The sequence below is a fragment of the Arachis ipaensis genome, chromosome B06 (assembly GCF_000816755.2).
Source record: "Arachis ipaensis cultivar K30076 chromosome B06, Araip1.1, whole genome shotgun sequence".
Lineage (NCBI taxonomy): Eukaryota > Viridiplantae > Streptophyta > Magnoliopsida > Fabales > Fabaceae > Arachis > Arachis ipaensis.
Window position 1 is genome coordinate 121,515,025 of NC_029790.2, and position 13,643 is coordinate 121,528,667.

General features: G+C 34.9%; 1 long non-coding RNA gene across 1 annotated transcript; it reads right to left on the reverse strand.

The window, feature by feature from the left end:
* Positions 10,711-12,451, reverse strand: LOC110263530. Its single transcript, XR_002349333.1, has 3 exons — positions 11,949-12,451; positions 11,492-11,844; positions 10,711-11,409 (listed from the first exon to the last, which is right to left on the reverse strand). It is a non-coding gene; the product is annotated as an uncharacterized LOC110263530 (long non-coding RNA).

The following is a 13,643-nucleotide window of genomic DNA, read 5'->3' on the forward strand; positions in this document are numbered from 1 at the left end:
AGAGAAAAAAAAAAAAAAAACCAAATCAATTGGTTAGATTTATATTTGAGTCTATGTGATATTGAAGCTCACTCTACGGTTGAATTAAATTCGAATAAATATTCGCGTTAAAAGCAACTGCTCTAACCATACAATCTGCAACACTGTTCATATTTCTCGGAATTAAAATAATAGAGACTCTCCAATTCCAATTCATAACCTCTTGTATATGCTTTGCCAAATCCCATTTCAAAGTATTATTTCCAAGCATTCTTTGGTTTATCAAGAAAAGGACTTCCAAACAGTCTGTTTCACAAATCACCTCATGAAATCCACTATTCCGAACTAGAAGTAAATCTCTCCAAATAGCATACAATTCAGCAAAAAAAAAAAAAATACTACACATTTGACTTTTTCAGTGCAACTTTTTAACTAACATCCATCAGAATTGCGAACCATACAACCAAAACTAGCATAGTCAAAAAGAGCAAAACAACTAACATTATAATTCAATTTAACAGAATTAACAGGAGGAGGAACCTAATGCAAACAAAATGAAAGAAGAGACAAAGATTAATGCATAGCAAAAATGGTGTGGAGCTTCTTTACTGAACTACGAATCAAACTCACTACTTTATTAGCACTCCAAGAGTAGTATGTATTAAATAAGGTATAATTTCTGCTTCTCCAAATCTACCATATGGTTGAAAAGAAAATAAAAACATCCCTACTCCTTGTACTTCTATAGAGCCAATCACCTAAATCTGAATTATCTAAATACATGACTAAAAGGTTTCATATCTCTTTGGCATTGGGACATTCTCGAAGACAATGAAGCATGGTTTCAGAACCACTCTGACACTGATAACAAGTGCTTGGTAAAGCTAAGGCATGATCAAATCAAAACTCAGCCATAGGAAAAGCATTATAAAGACTGAGCCAAATCAAGAACTTGTACTTCTCAGGAATATGTAGTTGCCAAATGACCCAAACCCACAACAAATTATCATGCTTATTCCAGTCAAATTTTCTTTTGACTAGCCAAATGTATCCACTTCTAATTGGGTAGAGTCTAGAAGATGCCACACATCACGATCAACTCAGACTCTCTCCAGCGTTTAAATCCGGAATATAAGCGTTCAAACGCTATCTAACATCTTCTAGAATATTAGAGAAAATATTATAGAGATTCCATTAGCCACCTTGCCAAACGTCTCTAATAGGCAAAACATAATCAGATATAAGGGAGATCCTAAGCAATTGAGCCCTTAATACTCCACTTGTCAAATCAGAAAGATTGATCAAGTGATCTAATGCATCATGAGAAGCCATCCTTAAGAGCACCAAAAGTCTTTAAGATACTCTTCCAAACATGAAAAGCATTGCAAGACATAAGACCATCTAAAACTCCGTCATTCTTCAGGCACTTTACCTTTAATATGGCAACCCAAGACTTGTCCTGACAATGAAAAAGTTGTCAAACTAATTTACTAAGTGAAGATATATTAGCACATGTAGGATCTTTAACACCCAAGCCATCAAATTTTTTTAGAGTGACCATGGTCCTCCAATTAACAAGAGAAATGCCTCTGCTATCAACTTGACCCTTCCAAAGGAATTGCCCCATCATAGAAGACAATTTATCACAAACCCAATTTGAAAAAAAGAATACCTGCATATGATAGACAAGAATGGATGCCGCAACAGAATTGATTAGGCAAAGTCTCCATACTTTATTTAGAAGGCTTTCTTTTCAATTAGCTAATATTTCCCTCACTTTTTTAATCACCGATTGAAAAGAGGTCCTACTAGCATGGAAATGATTAAGATTAACTCCAAGGTATCTTCTTAAGTTCAAAGCAAATCTTATTGAAAAAACACTAGTAAAAATATCTCTTCTACAAGCAGTCACATTCTTAGAATAAAAAACTTTGGTCTTGTCAAGATTCACTTTCATTCTAGACACCTTGCAGAAGATGTTAAGAGAATGCATGACCATTTGGATCTGACCCTTTGTATTCTGACAGAAAAGTAAGAGATCATCTACAAACATCAAATCAGAAAATTTCGGGCCACTCCTAGAGACAGAAGTCAGTTTTCACACATCCTCAACCTCCTTATGAGATATATAACAAGCAAGTCTCTTCATACAAAACATAAATAAGTAAAGAGATATTGGATCACCCTGTCTAAGCCTCCTTCTAGGAGCAAAATTATCAATTCTATTCCCATTCCACAAAATAGAAAAAGATAACGCACGGACACAAGTCATAATCAAATTAACAGTGATGATAGGATAACCAAAAATAATGAGAGCACTCCCCAAAAACTTTCAATCCACCCTATCATAAACTTTTCAAGATCAATTTTAAAAGCAAGAATGTCTTTCTTGAATTTTGTGTGCTTCATGAAATTTAGAATTTTTTAGGCCACAATCATATTATCAGGGGCACCATAACCTGAGATGAAACCTCCCTGTGAAGGACTAACAATATCTGTAAAAAAAAAAAAGACAAAATCACTTAGTCAGGACTTTGGCAATTATTTTATAAATAATATTACACAAGCTAATAGACCTGAAATCCTTCATAAAGGTAAGGTTATCAACTTTAGGAATAAACACAATCAGAGTTTTGATGATGCTACGATTCAAGTGCTCTCCTAAAAAAAGTGCTTCGGAAAATATTTCAAATCTCAGTCCCCGTTATCTCCCAATATTCTTTAAAAAAAAGCTTGAAAACTATCTGGGCCAAGAGCCTTAAAAAGGACTCATACTGAACACTGCTGACTTGACTTTTGCAAAGGAGACAGGGTCAGTTAACTTAGTATAAGCCTCGGTGCCTAGAGTGGGTATCAGAGCATCCCTTGAACAATCAACCTTAACCTCTTCCATTGTATCAAAGAGATCCTTATAAAAAGAAAGTGTTTCTTCCTATAGAACATCCATATCGGTAGACCAAGATCCATCTCTAACATATAATTCATGCACTTTATTATGGTTTTTAAGCACCAAAGTCTGAAGATGAAAGAATTTAGTCTGTCCCTATACTTGACCCACTGCTCTCTAGATTTTTGGTACCAAAAAGGTTTCTTTTGCAATAAAAGCTTAGTGTAATGTTTTCTCAATTCAGCTTCTTTAATTCTTAGAGAAAACACATTGGTAACCTCCAAATGCCGTTGAATATGATCAATCTGACTTTTCAACTTACTTTTTCTCACAATTATTTTCAAAGACCTTTGAGTTAAATTCCAAAGAACCTGTTGAACCATCTTTAGTCTTTCAGTAATGCTTTTAATCCCTTGATTTCAAGTCTTACTAACAACATATTTATAAGAAGGGTGTGTTGTCCATGCAGCCCAGAACCTAAAAGGATGAGAACTTTTCATTCTAGAGCCACCATAACAACAAACTAAAACAGAACAATGGTCAGAATGAAGCCTGCTAAGAATTTCAGAATAACCCCCAGAAAATATTATCATCTGCGCCTCATTAACTAGCGCCCTATCTAACTTTTTAGCCAAGTTCCTGCCATTCCACACTGTTCTATACCAAGTAATCTCCTGTCAATAACTTTAAGATTAAAGAGTTCACAATCATCTAGAGTAGTAGCTAATAGACTAGTTCTATGAGAAGAAAAATAGACATCTGTACTCTCATCTGGCGCCACAATCTCATTAAAATCACCAATGACCAACCACGGTCCATTACAACACAAATTAATAGAACACAAATAATCCCAAATCATACTTCTTTTTTTGAATGAAGACTCTTGTACACTACACTACAGTACCAAACTAAGTTATCCACACTCACTTTAAGCGTAATACATTGGTCAGTTTAGTCAGTAACCACACAACAATAATTAGCAATAAAATAGAGAAACCAAATGCCACTCCTGTATCCCATTGCTTTCTCAACACCAACACAAAGAAAATTCAACTTATTCCAAAATTGCTTCAAATTATTAAATACAATATGAGTCTCAAAGAGAAAGGAAAAAAAGAGAATTATAAATTCTCACCAATTTGTTGCAATGCACACGGACCATCTTGTTAGATGCACCCTCACATTTCAGGCTAAGATATTAAAACTATCCATAAGAACATCAAAAAGAGAGCTCCAATAACAAATCCAAGACTCAACATAATGCCTCTGTCTTTGCCAGCGAATTCTGCAGAGAATTCGGGAGAAGACGCTTGCACATAGTGTCATTTGTTGTCTCATCCTTCTGTTGATGATGTATGCTATGACGAGTCCTCGAAGAAGCTACACTAACCAGTTTTTCAATATTGATGTCCCAGTTTCATTTTAATTTGGACCCATTAGCACATTGATGATTAGGCCTTGTCCAAGTATTGGTAGCCTTGTTAGGAGTCTTCGTTGCTTTTGTTTGGACCTGATGGATGTTAAGAGAAGGTTTTTGGCCCATTTTATACTTTTCTTTTCTAATCACTTAAGTCCAGCCTTCCAAATCCTCATGTTGTGCATGTTCTACATGATCAACATGCAAATCACTCGCCACTAAATCCGGGACAGCAGCAGTTACAGTATTACCTCCAAGATTCTTGTCTTTTTCACATGCACCAGAATTTTTTAATTTGAACTTTTTAGCTACTTTGCTATATCTTCGACCACTTTGGCATTAGTTCTTCCTCCCGCGTTGCCGCCATTCTTGCATGCCTTTATATCATGACCAAACTTAAGACAGGAGTCACAAATAAGGTAAAGACTTTCATATTCAACCTCATATTCAACACTCTCAAAAGAATCATCTTAGTCACCAGAAATTCTAAATCTATCTGAACATAAACACGAGCATATCGTCTTCTTTTCGCTAATTTTGTTGCCAAATCAACCTTGATGGGATGCCAACTGCTGTCATAACATCGAGCGTTGCTTCTTCTTGGTAGCACCAAATTGGTAATGGAGAAATTCTAATTCACACTATAGTTTTTCCAAAACACTTTTCACTTGATCTGAACTCTCGATCCCAAGGCTTCACGGTCACATAATTTACCTTAATCATCCATGGACCTCCTAAGAGAATCTTTTTTCGCTCCTCAGCCACATCAAAGTTCACAAAAAAATAGTCAAATACCACGCACGTCCAACAAATCAAAACCTCCCTTAATCCATCATACCACTCAGAGTTTATGAGACAACACATTGTAGCTTTAGTGTTTGCCCAACACCTTGATCACTACTATAGCATTCCTATAAGGTTCTTTCAAGCAATTCTTAGCTTCCTTGGTAAACATTACACTAGGTGGCAAGAAACCTCCTTGCTTCCCAAAAACCACCACAATGTTATCTCCTGACAAAGTTTCAACTAGTGCAAAAGTTTTAGCAATTTTAGAACCCTCAACATTGTCCCTAAAAGAAATCTTCAAAGGCTTAAAAGCCCCTCCAAAAGCATGATCTTCCTTTTCTCCTGATGCAAGTCCTCTCCCGCTCTCCCCCTTATCTCTTCTGCCAACATTGTCGGCTACTTTACTGTGTTTCACCCTCAAGCTCTCTTTCCCGCTCACTCCAGTGCTCATCTTCCTCCTCTTAATAGAATTCTTATTGTGTATTTTTTCTTTTAAAATCTTTTTTGCAATTTCTATTTATTAAGTGTAAAATTGTAGAATTTTATTCTTTAATTGCAAAATCACTTGATTTTATTAGTCAACTAGTATTTTTACCCGTAATAATATTACGGGAATATAAATATTTTAAAATTATGTTGACTTTGTTCTGATATTATATATTATGACACAAAAGATTTATAGAATCAAATTACTTTTACAAAAAGGTTGTAGGAGATAAAAGTCACGGTCGACTAAGAAAACCTGGGTCTCCATAGAATTTTATTTTTTGTAGAATAGAAAGGTAGAGGATAATAGAGAACGAGAGAGAAAAAAAAAGAGAAAGATAAAGAAGAAGAAGAAGGAGTGAGAAAGTTTGTTAATTTTGAATGAAAAATTTTATTTTAATTGTAACGAAAGAATATCTCGTGACACATTTTGGTTTGTCAAATTAGTAATATAAAATATAAATTATAAGTTATATATAAAGTGGGAAGGGTAGAGAGAAATAGAGAAGAGAGGAGAGAGATAGATAAGAGGATGGAGGAAGGAAGTTTATTAATTTTGAAAAAAAAATATTTTATCTCAATTTTAATAAAAGAGTGTCATATGATACATTTTAGTTGTTAAATAGTAATATAATATAGCTATATTTTAATTTTAATTTTAATTTAATTTTTAATTATAATTAGAGAATATTTTGTTATATATTTTTATTGTCAAATTTATAATTAATCATTGATAATGGTATACAAGAGAGAAAGAATTAGTGAAGGAATGAGAGAATTAATAACGTTGATTAGGATTAGAAAGAATTACTAACTCTTCAATCAGCCAACTTGAACAACCTAATTAATAATTAATAATTTTAATTTATTTCATTAAATCATAATTTGAATAATTTACATTAATAACGTTTTTGAAAAATTAGGATTTGGTGTAATTAACCCCTCAGCTCGTAAGCTTTCGATGAGCTGAACTTGAGCTTAAGAAATAAGCTCGATTGTTAATGAGTCGAGCTGTGAGTCAAGCTCAATTTTCATGACTAAGCTTGAGTTTGATCTAGATTGACTCACTTCCAGCCCTACAATCGTCCCATTGCCATTCTCGCTCGTTGAAGGTTTCTTCTATCTAAGCTGTTGTATCCTCGCCAGTCGCCACCGTCTTGCCTTCCATCGCACAGTAATTGGTATTGTTGCATCAAAATTGTATCGCCATTGTCGCTGGTAGAGAATAACGTCGATAGAGCAATCAACTTCAGAAAGAGGATTAAATAGCCCATTGTTTGACTTGGGTGATCACTGCAATTCAACGGAAGGCAATAAAGATTTGAATGTAAGTGATGGTGCTATTCAACATGTTTCCAAGGTATGTTAGGGGAGAGGGTGGGTGTTTTGATTTTTTTTTTTTTTTGTATTTTTTTTTGCATGCAAGTGGATTATATTCTGTTTGTGTTACGTGAATGTCTTTTATGTATGCTAAGTTGATTTTTTTTTTCAATTATTTGGATATTTCTATTATAGTATTGTTGTTATATGAGAGATTAATGAAGAGATTTTTCTTTTCGTGAACATAATGCCTGTTTCATTAATTACACAGTTAGATTTTTTGTTGTCCTTGTTGATTGATAACTTTTTTCTATTAAAGCGAGTTAAACTCTTTCCAACGAATGCATCTTTTTTATTTAATTTAGTTAACACTTGTTTTATATTTCGGTATGAGTGGATATTTCTTTGTACAAACGCTTGAATAACTATTTTGTTCGACCTCTATATGTGTTTGCACTGCTTTTTAATTTTTATGAAGTAGTTCATTATATATTAATAATCATGAGTTGATAAAGGTTTTTTTGTGTGTGTTTGATTGAAGGTCAACGAAGATACGAAAGTGATTGTACTGGAAAATGATGAGTAGGAATTGAGTCATGAGGTTTGAATTCTACTTTATTGTTTTTGTTACCACTAGATAATGAGCGATTGTAGGCTATTTTTAATTGTTGGTGCTATTGAATCTTTGGTTTTTTCAATTGTTTAAAGTTGACAGATCATAGTGGGATTAGCGAAGAGGAAATCTCAAGTATAGGAATGCGTTTTGATTCGTTGCCTTTGGCACATAAATTTTATACAAATTATGCAAAGAAAGTTGGGTTCGTAACTAAAGTCAGGAACATGAATTTTGATAAGACGAGGAAGGAATCAAAGATACCATTAATCAATTAATTCATTGCAACCGAGAAGGTTATCGGGAGTCTCGAGTGAAGGCAATAACTCGGGCAAACAGAATAACAGCTATGAGATGCAGAGCAAGGATGTATGGCATGTTGGACAGGGAGAAGGAAAGTTGGATGGTGTCGATATTAGAATTGAGGTATCCCACCCCTGTTCTGCTAAGAAATCGGTCCACTATCATGAGTACAGAGAGTTGATTATGCATACTAAGTGCGTGATTATGGATAACGACAAGGCTGGCATAAGATCCAATAAGATGTATCTTACACTGGCTAACGAGGTTGGTAGGTCGTCGAACTTGAGTTTTTCAGAAAAAGATGTCAGGAATTACATCACAAGCAAACTCTGCTGTGCCGACGAGAATGCGAACTTTAAGGAGATGATGAATCATTTCGTGCGAATGAAAGAGATTAACCCAAACTTCTTTTATGCGATAGATGTTGACGATGCTAATATGTTTAGGGGTGCACTCAAGGTTGATGCAAGGTGTAGGGTTTTATATGAATATTATAGAGATGTGGTGTCGTTTGACACCAAGTACAAAAGAAACAGGTATGTGTACGTATGGGTTAATTGTGAAAGCCTTTATGTTTTGAATTTGTTTTACGTTCGTAATTATGGTTGGTGTTTTTGCAGGCATGGACTATTGTTTGCATCCTTGTCGGTATTAACCACCTTGAAAAGTATACTCTTCTTGGTTATGCTGTATTGGAAAACGAGTAGAACCCTATTTTTGAATGGATGTTCACGCAACAGGTGAAAAGCGTTGGAACTATGCCACGGGAGATTATCACGGACCAGTGCAAAGCCATGTATGGTGTTATTAGGAAGGTCCTACCAAATACTCGCCATCAATGGTGCATCTGGCACATACTGAAGAAGACACTTGTAAAGCTCGAGGGTTACGCTCGGTACAGAGAATTAACTGCTAAGATGAGTAACATTGTGTGAAATTCTCCTTTTGTGGACTAATTCCATGTTGATTGGGCTGAATTTATCAAAGATTTTGACCTAAGTCACAATAGATGGTTATCAGGTTCGTTACTATTAACTTACTTCAAGTTTATCTGTTGCTTATAGTTTATTGAGTTCTTGCATGTTTATTTATTTAGTTATGGAATATTTTCTTTTATATCTTAGTTGTTGTTTTGTTTTAGGAGTGTAGTCTATGCTTCTTTTTATCTTGTTAGTGGATGTTCTTTTAAAAAAGAAATGAATATTTCTGTCATTAGTAAACTGGATGTTTTTCTTATTTTTTTTCTCATATCTTGTTTTATTCTAGGATATTTGGATGTGGTTATTCTGTTGTGTCTAAATGAAACTCTTTTGTTGGATTATTTCTATGTAGACCTTTATGACAATCAATGAAAGTGGGTTCCAATATTCATCAACGGAGAATTTTGGGCTGGTATAAGGAGTACGGAAAGGAGTAAAAGTATGCACACATTTTACGGAAAATTTCTATATTGCAAGAGTGGTTTGGTTCAATTCGTCCATAAATACAACAATGTGCTTGGGAACAAGGAGCAGAAGGAGCTGAAAGATGATGCTGCAGACTCGAAAGGAGTCATCCCATGTGTATCGAGCACTACCATCGAGAGACAATTTCAACGGGAATACACTAGTAATATGTTCAAGGATATTCAACTGGAGTTAAGAAAAAAAAAACTGATTGTGTTGTTCGGTCAAATATATACCAGGGTGATTCTATTTTTGTGAAAGTGGACATGCAGAAGATAGTTTCTGAGAAGACTGTGTACCGTATATACGGAATTGATTTTGACCCTTTGACTCATGAGGTTTGGTGCAAGTGCAACATGTTTGAATCCATCAATATATTGTGTTACCACACCCTTGTTGTGTTTTCATACTATAGAGTTGACAGAGTACCGAGCTGCAATGTTCTTCTTCGATGAAATAAGAACGTACTACGCAAGAACACCTACATTAAGAGTAGCCATGATGTGGCTATGTCCGATGAAAGCCACAATTTGTTCAGGGGTCTGTGTGCAGAGTTCTATAACGTTTCTCAGGAATTCGTTACTTATGATGAGGAAGCAACCATATTGCAATTGGCTTTTTGGGACGCAAAGTCTAAGCTGACTAATTACCGCGCCATCATGCGTTCCAATAATGTTGCTGCGACTCAGAATAGCATGCCCACACCGAGCGCAGGTGGTGTTGGTGTACATGACATGCAGGGCCCTTCAAGAGTTGCAACTAAAGATCGACCGAAAAGTAAGATGCTTATAGCAGTTCTAGACAAGTCAATTAAGAAATCTATGTGAGAGAGGAAGAGAAATTCACATCCAATTTGTGCTATATTGAGGTATATTTGATCATTTGTTGAGATAGTATTGTTGATTCGTATATGTTGTTTTTGTTTTTTTGCGTTTCTTTTTTCATGTTGTTGACCTTCGGATAGATAATGATTACGATGCATCTGGAAAGAAAGGATTTGATGGTGCTACCGGTTGGAATGCATCGGATAGTGGTGGATTCATGTCGCTATTGAACTCTTTTGGGCATAGGTAATATTTCTTTCGTTGGGTTGTACATGTTTTTTGTATGGGTGGTTTTCCTTCTCTAGTTGGATACCATTTTTTTTTACTAACATGCGTTTGATGTGCCTTATGTTGTTGGTTTTGTTGTTTCACTTACGTGGGATAGCTGTTTGCTTTGTCACTTACATGGATTTCATTAAGAAACATTCATTTAGTATGAGAATGAAATATACTGGTGCCTAATAGAAGAAACATCCACGTATGTCTTGGCAAAAATAATCAAGTAACCACACAAATAAACCTGCCAAGTAGGATTTATGTTAAAAAATCATATAATTCTTAAAGAAATAGAGACATCAACAACTGTTTAACACAAAAAAAAACTAAGAAAATATATAAAGAAACTCCCATTTAGTATGAAGACAAAACATGCTGCTGCTTAACAGAACGAAAATCCACTTATATCTTGACAAAAACAATCAAGTACATACTCCAAGAAACCTGCCGAGGAATATTTAAGAAAAGAAAATCCATTCACTTCTTAAAGAAATAGAGACATCCATAACTACTTAACACAGAAAATCTCAGAAAATATATACAGAAACATCCATTTAGTATAAAAAAGAAACATGCTGATACCTAACAGAAGCAACATCCGTGTAGATATAGGCATAAACAAATCAATACCTACACAAAGAAACCTGTCGGGTAGGAAATACATAAAAGGCCATGCAATGCTCAAAGAAATAGAGACATCCACAACTGTTTAACACAAGAAAACTAGGAAAATATTTAAAGAAATTTCCATTTAGTATGAAGACAAAACAACTATTACCAACCCCAGCATCAAAATCAAATTATCTGGAGAAAACCTTTCTCAAATGTCAGTTATATTAACATCCATTCATAAGATGCATATGGCAAAACATGTTAAATATCGGAATCATGTTATTGATATTGACAGAGAGTTTCACAATTCAACATAAAGAAACACTCGCATAAGTGAGTACCTCAGAAAGGATATATGTCGCATTCTTTTCTAGTTTTTTGGCAGTCCATGCAGCGATCCATGGCTACGGCTCATGACAGTTATCCAACGCACCGTGTTTCAGCCGCTAAAAGTACAGTACCTAGACAGAAGATGGAGGCAAATTATGCTCTACAACGTAAATGATATGCTCAATTTACTAATACTCATTTAATGCAACCTACCAGCCTGACGAACATGCAGCTATCACAGGTTTTGTTCGTTTTAAGCTTATATTTCTCGACTGCCATGTCCAACCACTTTAAAGTATGTGACGGCCAATTGAATTTTCTTGGATCAGAAACATCAAAGACGAGGTAAATGTGTCATGGCGAAATTACCTGTTGTGTTGTTGGACACAAGAACAATTTTAGGACCACTAGTATGAAATGTCTTCTATACTCCATCTTGTCTGATTCCGTTTCCATAGCGTAGTTGTAAACAAAATCGTAGATTTCAGTGGTTGTTCGTCTCTGAAACTGCCTTTTGATGGCCACATGTGCTGGATTCCTATCGTCCAGAGATGGAAATCCATCACCTACAACATGCCCGTGTGTCAGTTGAGAAAAAATTGGATATAAACAACAATGTTTGAACGAATAGGCCCATGGCATGCTAATTAATATATAAGGAGGAACTCACCGGAAGAAGGAATGTCGAAAACTCACCCAATTAACTCAGCGTTGAGGCGGATGTTGCTAAGATATACTATCAAGGTTCTTGTTCTAAAATTGTAGGATTGAGCTAGATGAACTATAATGTCTTACTTCACCGCCCAATATGGAATATGTTTCAAGAATCCAAAGCCAATTGCCTTTATCTCCGCCAGCTTCGCATCTGCGTGGTTTTTGGTAAGATGACTCATCATATCATGAAAGTATCTAGGCGAGCATCGTGCCTCTAATAATTTCTGTCAATAACAAAAAGTAGTTGTAAGTAGCAAATAGGATCATGTGGAAGTAGACGTCGATAATGGTAAACAGCATATTACCTTTTTTCCTATCTCGCTTGGCTTTTCAGCAACACAAATGAGGTGATTTTATAAGCTGTAAATATCCATTTTCGGGTAATTATTCACACAAGAGAAACTTACGATGTAATTACATTGAATTTAGAGAACATCCAACAATTCACCAAAATTTAAACCCCTAGGCTGCGTTTGTTTTCAAGGACGGGACACTGAGACAGGGACACGAAGACACAAAATTGTATTTAACAGATGAAACATGGACAGAGATATTGTGTCCAGGGACACTGAATTAGTGTATTTTGTGTTCATCCTGAGAGGAAGGACACAGAGACACTAACAAGGGACACAACTTATTTTTTATTTTTTTCTTTCGTTATTCTTGTTAATTTTTTATAATTATATTTTTTATTATTATATTTTTCTTCTCAAATTTTTTGAATGAAAAAAAAAATTAGATTTTCATAATTTGTTCTAGTTTATCACCAAACTGGATACAAGAATACAAAATTTTGTGTCTCTGTTTTTTATATATTGTCCTTTTCTCAGAAACAAACACAACCCTATAGAACACACCTAGCTGAACATGTACATGCACAAAATCAGTAAAAGAACCATCGACATACATACTAAAACGAACATCTATTTAATACGATTAGAAAAATGTAAACAAAAAATTAGAAAAAAAAAGGCCTCGTTTCACCATGTTTAGATAACTGAATTTATTGTGATTTTGTAGTTAAATTTCAAACCATGCATATAGAATACAACCCATTTGATCATATACATGTAGAGTAAACTAAATAGCAACTATTCGCAAAAAATTTGAACACCGTCGGCATACATGTTAAAATGTACATCCATATTAGTTGATACATAAAATTCAACAATGCTTAAAATAAATTGCCTCTTGGACCATGATTAAAATGAAACTTAAATTCAATCAAAATTAAACTATATTTAATCTAATTTCAGCATCGAACTCCCAAACCACCTTTAAAAAAACAAAAAACTTGAGCAGCAGGTGCACGCAGAATCCACCAATTCAAGGGACAAACAATAATATAAAAAAAACAAATAGCATCTACTTTTTTTAAGCAGGTGCACGCAGAATCCAAACTTTCATTGCTATTAACAACAGAGTGGTTAATGGTTGGGTTGCATACATAGGAACTACAACGTCGTGGTATTCTTCGTGCAATATATGACCTGAAAGCTTCACTGGTAATTGAAGAAGGATCTCTGACACAAGGTCCATGTTTTCAGCAACAACGTCAAGGGAGTTATGCATGATGAAACTTAGCACAGGAAGAACTGTATCAAGAGCTACACTGAAGTCTGAAACATGAAGAACTCTGGTTATATCAATC